We start from the raw sequence: 11,475 nt of genomic DNA on the forward strand, positions 1-11,475 counted from the left end.
CACTGCCTCTCCACTGTGTGGACCGGGAGCTGGGGTAAATGCTACTCCCCTGGGCGAATGAAACTCTGCAAGTCCTTACTCCAGTATTCTCTCAGGGCTCACTAATAGTATTCCCATGCACTTCAGAAGTCTCCCATTAGCATAACTGGGCTTTGGATCAGGCCATAGCATGGGAATAAGCCACCCAGGGGATGATTTAGCCCTCAGTTGTGGATGGTAGTTGTATCTGAATAAGAGACTTCTCCATTACAACCTGGCTTCTCTTTTTGCCTGCCCTTGCAGCTGCAGTGAAGTGACAAAAGACCTATAACATCAAAGAGTCTTGCCAAGAAAGCGATCGCAATGCCATAAGCACAGCATTGGGCTGTCACAGGAGGGTCAAAATAGCCAGGCAAATTCCTCTGAGTCGTGCTTAAAAAAATGGTAAAGGGTAAAATTTTCAAAAGCACATGAATGACTTAGGAGCCGAAGTCCCATTGCGTTTCAGGCTCCTAAGACACTAAGGCACCTTTGAAAAGTTTGCTCAAGTCATCCCCCCTAAAAGCAAATGTAAGGTAAACAGAAAAATCCTATGTTTCAGTAGGACACAAGTTAGCGGGGGAGGTTTAATTTGAGAGGAACCTTAAAAGGCAAGAAAAAAATTACATGAAAGAGAGCACGTCACAGTAAGTAACCAAGACAGCTGGACTAACCGTGAGCTCATATGGGAATGCCTGAGCACTGTACAAGGGGGAGCACATCAGTATCAAATAACAGTACACTCCCATGGTGAATACCAACTTCCTTTCCGGGGAGCGGCTCTTGCCCGCTTTGAAAATCATGGGGGCTACTGTTTCATGTGGGATTTCCATTGCTGGCCCCTTTCCCAGTTCTCAGCTGGGGAGCAGGATCAGGATTTACTGGGCGTGTGGCACTTTTCCTATCCATTCCTGGGAATAAGCAAACCTTCACCTGACCACCCGTGTTAGAGTTACACAACAAAACGGGGGGATTGTCCTTGCATGTGGGGTGTCTTGCACCAGTCATCAACCCTGCATTACAGTGTATGCACTAAGTGGGGTAGCACAGGATTTTGTCTCCATGATCGTCATTGGTTCATTAAGATTTTAGCCATTTTTTCCCCAAGGGGGGTGAGGGGAAGTTTGGGAAATGGTGATGGAGGAAAATGGCTAGAAAGGCAACTTGCAATACACAAGGACTAAAAGCGAGAGAAAGTGGCACGTCCCCTTTAAATGTAGACAAAACTCAGTGCTACAGGGCGGTACACACTGCCACGCCTGGAATTGCACTGCACTTGGCTCTCTAACTTTGTGCCCCACGCTTACATGGGTGTAAAAGAGGAGTAACCCCATTCCAACCAAGGGAGTCACATTGATGTGATAGGAGATTTGAGCCCTTTATCTTTCCTTATCCAACTGCCAGGGCCGGCTCCAGGCACCAGCCCAGCAAGCAGGTGCTTGGGGCGGCCAAGGGGAAGGGGCGGCACGTCGGGCTCTTCGGCGGCAATTCAGCGGCGGGTCCCTCTCGGAGGGAAGCACCTGCCGCCGAATTCCCGCCGAAGAAGAAAGCGGTGCGGTGGAGCTGCCACCGGAGTGCCGCTGATCACAATTGCGATCCAGCTTTTTTTTTTTTTCCCCGCCGCTTGGGGCAGCAAAAACCCTGGAGCCGGTCCTGCCAACTGTACAGAAACCTTACAGCCCCTGACTTCAGAACTCCCCTGGAAGGACTGTGCGGGCAGTTACTCCATGTCCGAGGGGATGAAGTGCCGTACATATCCAGCATGCAGAACTCCAATGTGCCTCCTTTCCAACCCAATGCTGCTTCTACTGTACAGGCGGGCTGAGTAGACAAGGGGTGGGAAGAGCCTCTGCAGGCTCCACTGGGCAGTCTCGTTGCAGGATTAGATGAGCCAGAGGTTAGAACACCTGAGTCTTGACTACACTACAGCTGCCCCCTTTGCACGTGCTTTGCATTACATGTTCTAATTTTCCTCATGTAGCCAAGGCCCTTGGGGTGTGCAAGTGGGTTGTTAGAGGGGCCATACAAGGCCTAGCTCATGCAGGAACATGCTCACAATATTAAACAATTTAAGGGCCAACTCCTCCAAATGTGAAGACTCACCTTGTTGGTATATGAAGAGCAGTGCTATGCCATGGAATGATCTGTACTGAACATGCATGTGGTCTATAGTCGGCAAGTCGTTGTTCCTAACTATGGGTGTGATCCAAAGCCCATTGAGGCCAATGGAAAGACTTGTGTTAGATTTAATGAGCTTTGGATCAGGTTTAGCAGCCCTGCTGACTTAAACTGCAGGATTGAACCCTAAGGGACCATCTGGAAAGCTTTGTTTTATGTTTTTTGGTTTAAACAAACAAACAAAAAAATCTTACACCATTGTGCAGGGCTGTACATTTTAGGATTATGTAACAGCAGCTTTTTATTTTTAAATCTGGTAGGTTTAATTCCTGGCATTAGGTAGAATTAAAAAAAAAAGTCAAATACTGCGAAAATAAATTAACAAATTATAAAGCAAAACTAACTTACAAAGGCCCTAACAAGGCAATCATTTAAAACAAGCTCTGCCTTCATCTGGGAGATGTGCTGAAATTGTAATTACACAGTACATGCATTTTAAAGCTCCTCACACTAATATGTAAACTACATGCAATTAAATCAATTTTAGGGGGGGTGGAAATAACATAATGTGCCAGGGCAATGTTTAATGATATGTAGTTTACATGTGGATCACTGAGGACTTTAAAATAGGAAAGGGACACAGATAGTATCCGTTAGTCCTTAGGATTAGATAGACACAGATAGTATCTGTTAGTCTTTAGGATTTCATTAGGAATTTTGCCTGACTGAAGATTGCAGAAATATACCTGCATTTTCACCACTTCACCCTAATAGCACTGGCTACTCATCCGATGGATATTTACTCCTGGGATGGCTCTATTGTGATTCGCTATGCTCAGTTGGATATGGAGAAGTGTTTTTGGTGTCTAGCATGTGGCAGAATTCCCGCTTTATCCCCTTCTTTCTCCTTAGCCACTTCCCTTTTGTGCTCAAAGGGCAAATCCCTCAGGCCTCACTCCCGGCAGTTTTGCCTGCATGAGGGAGGCAGGATCGGATCCTGTGCAGAGGAGGCTGCAGAAGGCTGTTCTGCACTGATTTCTGCAGGGCTGATTGTGACCAAATCACAGTTACTGTGACAGGCCTGCTAATTATCCTCCTGTCAAGTGCAATCAGGCTGCTGCTCTTTGACACTGGGAGATCTCACAGCCGAATGTGACCCCAAAAGCAGGATCCCTGCAAAACTCTAGACCAGTGTTACAAATCAAACTTGCCATCCATGAGGAGTGTTTCAGAGTGAGCTGGGTATTTCCATCCTCCCCATCAGTGGTGCTGGAACAATTGGAATAGTGGGGGTGTTGAAAGCCATAGAACTAAACTGTAAATCCTGTATATGATGGAAACCCCTTCAAGCCAGGGGGTGCAGTTCCAGCACCTACGCTCCATCAAACTGCTTGTCAGCCCCTTTGATTGAAATCTCTCCCTTTTTGTTCTTCAGGAAAAGAGAAAACATTCGATGCTTAATCCAATTAGCTCGTTTGCATGTTTCTCTTTAACTCATTTCAATCTAGTGACTATGCTTCAACAACTAGCTAATTTCTCCCGGATTGCTTTCCCTATTTGCATAGAAAGCATATCTATGAATTCTGTGCTCAGTGGTGTCTCTTTTGGGGAGGGTTGTAGGTTTCCTTCTTTACATGGCTCCTGGCTACTGTATACATTTGCTTTGTTATTTAATTCATACTTGCTGCCATAAAAGGAAACCATAGATGCCGATCTTAATGAAAAAGATTTACAAGATTAAAAAAATCAGAGGATGGCAGAAAAATGAGAGATGATTTGAATAATCTTGGTTTATGTTCTTAAATTAATTAATTCCGATGATGTGGTGACTCAGGTTTGGAAATATATTTCACTGGATTTTGTGAAAGTAGTAAAAGTAAAAATACTGTAAAAAAAGTAAGGCAGAGGTTAATAAAACTGTGGTTTGCAAAATTCTCTCTCTTTCTATCTAGATATACCTGTACAAACACATGCATATTCACTCACTCCTGCATGGAATAGAGTTGAAGAATGTGTTGGTTTAAAATCCCGAATAAAAATCTAAAATATTCCCAGGTCAGAGGGGCACTGTCTCATTAAAACCACCATGGTCCTGAAACTGCAATGCAGACATTAAAGTGCAGTATTTTTCAATTAGAGCTGACGAATTCAATCAAAATTCCATAGATTAGGATGAAATGAGGCATGGGTCATTTACAGGGGAATTTAATTGCAGAGCCATTAGACAAATAGTATATTTGCCATTCTCACATTATCCATCATTTTAGACATCAGTAGAAGGAACAGCATCTTTACTAATACTGCAGCACTTCCCAATCTCAGCCTGTAAACACTCCCTTTCCCCATAGCTCCTGATTATATCTGATTTCATTTAAAGCCACGGGGGATTATAAATGTTCATGCAATCAGGTTCATTAGGACTCCGAAATCTCATTTCTGATTTGTATTGCTTTGTGGATCACCCGCCTCAGTGCAGCTTGTGGAAAGCCTCTGCTTTTAAAATCAGATGCTATTTCATTACAATGGCCAGCTTGGGGGGTTGTTGTTGCGGTTAGCGTTTTACCCATTCAGCACCAGATCATTTTGTAAGTATATTTCCCCCCCCCCCAAAAAAATGAGGACCCGCTCCTGAACCCCAATGGGAGTTGTGCCATTGCCTCCCATGGGGGCTGGATCGGGACCCTGTTCAGTAGTGTGTATGTGGTTGAAAGGCTAACACCCCCCCCCCCCACACACAGACACACTCAAATATAGGAAAGGACATTGGAACACTGTCCAAACGGGGGTGCGGGGATCCTGCCTGGGCCAAGGCGAGTTTTGTTGTTGTGTCTGTAAGGTCAGCTCGGTGATTGCTGTGTCTAGAGCCACTCGCTGGGAATGAGCCAGAATCCGCCCCTACCAGGTTAAAAACCCGAGTCACAATGTAAGTAAGAGTTGGCCAAGATTGCATTGCAGCTCGCTGTTGGTCCTAAATATGCAGGCTGATGAGAAGACACACGGAGACCATCGCTAGATAGATTCCATTGAATAGATCTTATTTAAAAGGTTTGTTTTTTTAAAGTTTCCTGGAAGCTTTAACTATTGAAATGGACTTGGCGACTATAAAAACCTTTAACACTCCCTTATCGCTGCTCTTTATTCTGCCCAGCGACGTATATTTTAAAAAGCCAGTTCACCAAAGCTCAGGGCAGAGTGTTGTCATCTTTTTATTGTTGCAAGGCACACGCTGGATAAACAAAGAGAAAGGGAGACCTGTTAAGGTCATTGACATTTTATCCATAGTAGCAGCTTAATATTAACTGCATTTCATAAAACACACGCGCATCCAGAGAGAAGGGGGGGAAAAAAACACAACCAAAAAACCCACCACCAGAAAAACCCTCATTTTACCCAAATGTATTGTGTGCTCATTGCTGTTAGCTGCCTCAGTAACTTAATTGGAATGAAACGTGAAAAATGTGTCATTTTTGAAGAATTTATGCATCGCTTCCTAGAAATCTCATTGTGTTAACTAGCAGCCTACTGTGTTCTGTTTAGCAGTCATAATCGCATTTTTATGTGTCTCTGTATTATAAGTTAATGTGACCTCCTGTCTTTAGCTGATGAAAAAAATGATCCCTTCCCATAACATCTGCATCAAAACCAGGGGCTGGTAGGAAAACACTGAAATGTGCATTTCAGAATGTTCCTAGGAAACTTGCTAACTTTGCTCAGAGATGGGGAACAAAATATGTACAGAAAACTGCCTACCACATGAATAATGACACAGAGAGTTAAAACCCACTGCATTGAGCATAGGCAACAGCAGATACTGCATTTTCAATCATGTTTATTGCTTACAAATTACGTTACAAAAGAAATCTACTTTTTTTTTTAGTGGAGTGCTTAAGCAAACACTTTTAGAATTGCAGTAGCACTGAAATGCCCAATCTCAAAAAACGATGCCTGAAAAGCCCATGTACTTACACCCCAGGGTTAAGTGTATCATTCTGCTAAAGAACTCGTTGAACACACGGTCGAGAATGATGCTGTCATTAGAACATCATGATCAAGAGAGGCTGCTTAGCTCTGCGTTTATGTACAAACTCATAACCTATACAGTGTTCGTGATTAATACAGAGAAGGCACTAACACAATCCACTAATCGATATTTTAATTACTGAATGTCTTGGGCTGGGCAGTACAGTTCTATATTCTACTAGAGCTAAAGAAGACTGCTACATACCCCAAAGGAGAACAATCCACTCCCCACCCCATACGCCTTAATTCGGATGAAACGCAGGTAACTACCACAAGCTAGGCTAATAGTACGACTGTTGTGCATATGGCGCCACCTGGAGGATGTAGGGAAGATGCCTTTAAACAATACAGCAATCAGCAATTTCACTTCATTTAGCAAGCTGGGCTATGCTGGTCTGGATGTCGCCTTCTCTTAGGTATTTTGCAGTGGCTGTTGATGCATGTAGATCTCAAGCTGACACAGGTTTCCTATTCTTTACCTGGGTTGGCAATGACGACACAGGAAGAGATATTTAAAGAGACTGAGGTGGGAAACCTATTGGCTTCTGGATGTACTGGTGTCAGGACAGGAGAACTTTGATAATAAGATGGGGAAAATCTCCTTTTTCCTTGCTAAGCACACATGAAGAAGGCCATATTTCTTATCTGTGAAGGCCAGTTTGCCTTCTCATTATACGTTCTGCTGGCTTCTACACTGGGCTGCCAATTTACTACCTTCTCGTGTGCTTTCATTCTGAAATAGGTTTTGAACACTACATTTAAATATGTACTGTTTGATTGAATATGCCCCTCTGAGCAGTTGCCCTGCTAATTATGTGACAGTTAAAAAGTACCAGTCGGATATGTGAATGCTACAGTGAAAATGGTTTTTTCTATATGCAACCGTGCAGATGGACTATGAAAAATAAGAGAGAGATGAAAACTAGACCTATCTTTGCTGGTTTGGATACAATGGAACCCAGCTCTGACACCCCTTATACCGAACTTCCCCCAGATAAACCCAGCCCAAAGCAAAAAACAAACAACCCCCCAAAACAAAACACCCCCCCCAAACAATCAACCTTTAAAGAAGATTAATGAAATCTTACAACCCAAAAACAAACACTCTCCACCAAACAGAGTTTTTGCCTTTAATAGGGACTCCAGAGACTCCATGAAGTCCACCAGAGCCTTCAGGATTGCTATAGATTTGACGTGAAAGGTGCTCAGATAGAATGGTGATGGGCCGCAGTATGGGCAACACCTGTTGAAGTTCTGGATGCATATGAATTGCTGGGGCTATTTGGGTACTTACAGACAAGCGCATGTTTAGGTCCTTGGCAAAATCTGGGCCTAATTCCTGTTGCCATTCCAGTCTCTTGTGCATATATGCTACTGGCAGCAGCCCCCGCTACCACCTAAGCCTTCAAGTGTGGAGCAGAAATTTGGTAATAGGGGGCTCTTCAGTCTAGCAAACAAAGGCATAACAAGATCCAATGTCTGGGAATTGAAGCTAGACAACTTCGGACTTAAAATAACAAGCACGTTAGGGCCAAATCAAAAAGGCTACGTTACGTCTCGCAAGGGACATAGAAGGCAATAAAAAGAAGTTCTTTAAATACATTAGGACCAAGAGAAAGCTGAAGGAAAGTGTAGATCTTCTACGCAGTGATGACACCAAGAAATCTGAGATGTTTAATGCCTACTTTGCCTTAGTCTTCACTAAAAAGGTTAACGGTGACCAGATACTCAACAGAACTAATACTGTATTAACAACAAAGGAGAAGGAATGCAAGTCAAAATAGGGAAAGAACAGGTTAAAGAATACTTAGATAAGTTAGATACATTCAAATTGCCAGGGCCTGATGAAATTCATCCTAGGGTACTTCAGGAACTAGCTTTAGCAATCTTGGAACGGTTAGCAATTATCTTGAGAACTCCTGGAGGATGGGTGTGGTCCCAGAGGACTGGAGAAGGGCATACACAGTGCCTATCTTTAAAAAGGGGAACAAAGAGGACCCAGGAAAGTCTAGACCAGTCAGCCTAACTTTGCTACCTGGAAAAATACTGGAACAAATTATTAAATAATCAATTTATAAGCACCTAGAGGATAATAGGATTACAAGGAATAGTAGGCATGGAATTGTCAAGAACAAATCATGCCAAACCAACCTAATTTCCTTCTTTCACAGGGTTATTGGCCTAGTGGATGGGGGGAAGCAGTAGATATGATATATCCTGATTTTTAGTAAGGCATTTGGCACAGTCCCATATAACATTCTCATAAACAGACTAGGGAAATTTGGTCTAAATGAAATTATTATAAGATAGACGCAGAACTGGTTGAAAGACTGTACTCAAAGAGTAATTATCAATGGTTTGCTATCAAACTGGGAGGACATATCTAGTGGGGTCCTGCAGAGGTCAGTCCAGTACTATTAAGCATTTTCATTAATGATTTGGACAATGGCATGGAGAGCACGCTTATAAAATTGGCAGATGACACCAAGATGGGAGGGGTTGTGAGCATTTTAGAGGACAGGATTAGACTTCAAAATGACCTTGACAAATTGGCGAATTGGTCTGATTTCACCAAGATGAGCATCAATAAAGACAAGTGCAAAGTGCTTCACTTCGGAAGGAAAAAATCAAACGCACAACTACAAAATGGGGAATAACTGGCGAGGTGGTAGTATTGTTGACAAGGATCTGGGGGTTATAGTGGATCACAAATTGAATATGAGTCAACAATGTGATGCAGTTGCAAAAAAGGCTAATATTTTGGGGTGTATTAACAGGAGTATTGTATGTGAGATATCAGAGATAATTGTTCTGCTCTACTTAGCGCTGCTGAGGTCTCAGCTGGAGTGTTGTGTCCAATTCTGGGTGACACACTTTAGGAAAGATGTGGACTAACTGGAGAGAGTCCAGAGAAAAGCACCAAAAATGATAAAAGGTTTAGAAAAACCCGACCTATGAGGACTGGTTAAAAAAAAACTGGGCATGTTTAGTCTTGAGAAATGAAGATCAGTCTTCAAATATGTTAAGGGCTGTTATAAAGAGGACAGTGATCAATTGTTCTTCATGACCAATGAAGGACAAGAAATAATGGGCTTAATTTGCAGCAAGGGAGATTTAGGTTTGATATTAGGAAAAGCTTTTTATCTCTAAGGGGAGTTAGGATCTGGAACAGGCTTCTAAGGGAGGTTGTGGCATCTCCCCCTCAAGGCAGTTTTTAAGAACAGGCTGGACAAACACCTGCCAGCGATGATCTAGGTTTACTTGGTCCTGCCTCAGCACAGGGGATTGGACTTGATGACTTCTCGAGGTCTCTTCCAGCCCATTTCTATGATTCTATAAGGCAGTGTTTCCCAAACTGGGGTTGCCGCTTGTGTAGGGAAAGCCCCTGGCGGGCCGGGCCGGTTTGTTTACCTGCTGCGTCCGCAGGTCCGGCTGATCGCGGCTCCCACTGGCCGCAGTTTGCCGCTCCAGGCCAATGGGGGCTGCGGGAAGCGGTGCGGGCCGAAGGATGTGCTGGCCACCGCTTCCAGCAGCTCCCATTGGCCTGGAGCAGTGAACCGCAGCCAATGGAAGCCATGATCGGCCAGACCCGCAGACGTGGCAGGTAAACAAACCTGCCCGGCCTGCCAGGGGCTTTCCTTACACAAGCGGCGTCCCAAGTTTGGGAAACACTGCTACACGGCATTAGTTTTTAACAGCTAGGGTAATTAACCACTGGACCAACTTACCATGGGTTGTGGTGAATTCTCTGTCAGTGGAAATCTTTAACTCAAGATTGGATATTTTTCCAGAAGACATGCTGTAGTGCAAACTGGAATTAATTCTGGCAATTTCTCTGGCCTGTGTTATACCGGAGGTTGGACTAGATGATCACAATGCTCCCTTCTGGCCTTGGAATCTCTGAGTTTATCCCCACGTACTGGATGAAATCAATGGGAGTTTGGCCATTGATGGCAATGGGGCCAGGATTTCACCCACAGTGTAATGTTTCTTTGCCTTATTTGCTGTAGGCTGGGATGCTTTCGAAAGGAGCCTAAGGGAGGTTAGTGCCCAGTTCCCATTGGAAGATGTGAAATAATGAAACTCATTGGGAGCTGGACACGTGACTGCCTAAAACTCCTTTGAACATCCCTGCTGCAGTGCCTGGATGTAAGAGGGTTAAAGAGAGAGCAACGGCCATTAGTCTAACGCTCCATGTTTTGATCAGAACACTATTATTTTAAAGTTATATTATATAGATTTAGAAAGGATCCTAAATGTTTTCCCTTAATTTTCAAATGAACACTTCCCAGCTGTCCTGTGTTAATCCATACCAGCGTGATTGGAGGGGCCCCACCATGTGACTAGGGTCAGTGCATCGTGACACATGCTCAGAGCAGAGCTGCACTCATATGTGGTGCTAAGAGCATCTTTGGAGATACTGCAAGCTGCCTGTGGTAGGATGGAGCCATTTTAATTTTAATATAGGGATCAAAGAAAAAGTTTATGTGTGTATGTAGAGTAGCCAGCTTTCAGCCAGCAGCCTGTTCTTTAAAGGACAATTAAAATGCTAATAGGGTCTTGTCTCTATTTAGGCTTGGAAGAATTAGATTTTTATTGGCAAAAGTCAGTAAATGCTGATTTCACTATACACACACAAAGTGATGAAAAAATATTTCCATTGATAATAATCAACATTTACAGATAGGTAAAGTAAGACAAATGTTGCTTGAGAACTTATTAGAGTCAAAGTCCAGCGATTTAGAGCTTTGAATTAGGCTTGTTACAAATGGACTAGCAAATGAATAGTAAAAACAGGGATGATTTCCAGTTTTAAGGCTTTGTATATTTTGACATGGGATGTTGACAATTTGTGCTTGAGTGGCTTATAAAGCTTTGACTTTTTGAATCTTATCAGCCACTGTCATTAATTAATTGTCTGCCCCCGCATAATTTCCCGCAACTTTGAACATTTTAATTGATAAAAAAGTGCTTAAAGTCCATAATTTGGTTAACCATGAAAAATTACATAGATGAAAATCTAAAAAGATACTCAAAAATAAATATTGATATTATCTATCAAAATGGTAAAAAAATAAAAATAGAATTCTGCCAAGCCTTTCTATATTATAGATTATCCTCATCAGTTCCAGCATTCTGCCAAAGGTTACAGCAGGGACTCTATTAAGGGCCAGATTTGGCTTTCTTTACTCATGGGAATAATACCACTGAAATCATTAGGACTGCACATGGGTTAGATCCTGCTGATGCTTACACCCATTTAACATTATGCATCTGCGTCGTCTCATTGACTTCAATAAAGTTTTTATAACACATACT

Source organism: Terrapene carolina, unplaced genomic scaffold (genome assembly GCF_002925995.2).
Source record: "Terrapene carolina triunguis isolate 2854851 unplaced genomic scaffold, T_m_triunguis-2.0 Scaffold175, whole genome shotgun sequence".
NCBI classification, from domain to species: domain Eukaryota; kingdom Metazoa; phylum Chordata; order Testudines; family Emydidae; genus Terrapene; species Terrapene triunguis.